Raw genomic sequence first — 1,689 nt, forward strand, 5'->3', positions numbered from 1 at the left:
CTGTCTGTCTGTCTGTCTGTCTGTCTGTCTGTCTGTCTGTCTGTCTGTCTGTCAGTCTGTCTGTCTGTCTCTATCTATCTATCTATCTATCTATCTATCTATCTATCTATCTATTTGTCTCTTACTGAATAACTCTCCCTCCTTCTGTCGCCTCTCTCTGGCTCTCCATCCTCCCCCCCCCCTTCCAACCTCAAGCCCGACCCCAGTCCGCCCTTTCCAGCATTCTCTTTGGTCTCCTCCCCCCCCCTCATCTCTACACTCGTCTGTAAGAAACTGCAAACATACTCATGAATAATAATTTCAAAGCATTACAAATTGTCATATTATGATAATTATGATTCACTCATGCATTTTCTTACCAACAGTGCAATATCTTGTATTAACTCTGTTCATCTGGACGCAATAATGAGCTGATTGTTTCTGGTGTGTCCGCCCATCTTATTGTGCGGTGAGATTTTGGGTCATTCCACGACATATGAAGCTGCAGAGACACACATAAACTTGAGGTCCCGCTGATAAATGGTTATAGTGGTATGGATGTTTTTCGTTAGGTTTTTTTTCGGGGGTGAGAGGGGGGGGGGGGGGTTGTCGGGTTTTTTTTTACCAATTAAAATAATAAATGAAAGAACGAAAGAAAAAAATATGAAAGAATGTATAAAAGACTATAGGAAATGAAGAAAAAAAAAAGAAAGAAAGGAAGAAAGAAAGAAAGCAAGAAAAAGAAAGACAGAAAGGAATAAAAGACAGAAAAACCGATACAAAAACTCCCAACTCTATCACTGCTTCGAATTTTTCCAGTGGGCCATTCATTATTCACTCACTCTATGTGTGTGTCACTGCAGGTTCATAGTTTGTGGAATGATCTTTGTGAGTCATCGTGGTGAAATCAGGCGCTCGTCAAAATAAGAAAATCAAAGAAAATATCATTTTTCCCCTATTTGGATACATTTTCTCAATTTAAAAAAAAAAATTTTTTTTTGCTAAACTCCTTTCATATTCAAATTCAAACACATTTTCAGGTGAAAAATTTACTTTAAAAAAACCCACCTTTTATTAAGGCATAAAATATGTAATTTTCAGTTTTCAAGGACTCTTCAGCTATTGAAGTTACCAAGGCGGCCATTTTCTCATTAATTTAACCACTGAAACCAGGTTACCCCACCTTCTTCAACTGCAAATATCTCGACTTCCATTCAAGGTAGATGGATATTTATTTCATTGAAAGCAAGGGGAATGAATAAGCTTTCAGGTGATAATGATATCAATAACTCCACTTGATCAAAAATTGACGAGCACATGATTCCACCACGTTGTGACAGCTTTGACTAAACAGTACTCTTTTACTCATTTTGTTTTGTTTTGTTTTGTTTTTGGTTTTTTTGGATTTAGCAGAACATGTTTGTGAGGTTTCAGTAGACCAAGCGTGTGACAAATTAATACTCTGCCTGTTACAAGGTTTTTGTTGGAATTTATTTGAATGACTTCTTTACAGGTTCAAAGGCGTGTTGTTTTTTATTTTTCATTTTAAAAGAGCCCTATGTGAATTGATCGCAATTATATTATGTACATATATAATATTATTAATTATTATTATTATTATTATGCTTTTCATGTCGAAGACATAATAAAACTTCCTAATGTAAAAACAGTTTGATTTTTTTGTCTGTGTGGTTTATTTTGGTATCTGAA

Source organism: Aplysia californica, unplaced genomic scaffold, assembly GCF_000002075.1.
Source record: "Aplysia californica isolate F4 #8 unplaced genomic scaffold, AplCal3.0 scaffold00300, whole genome shotgun sequence".
Taxonomy (NCBI): domain Eukaryota; kingdom Metazoa; phylum Mollusca; class Gastropoda; order Aplysiida; family Aplysiidae; genus Aplysia; species Aplysia californica.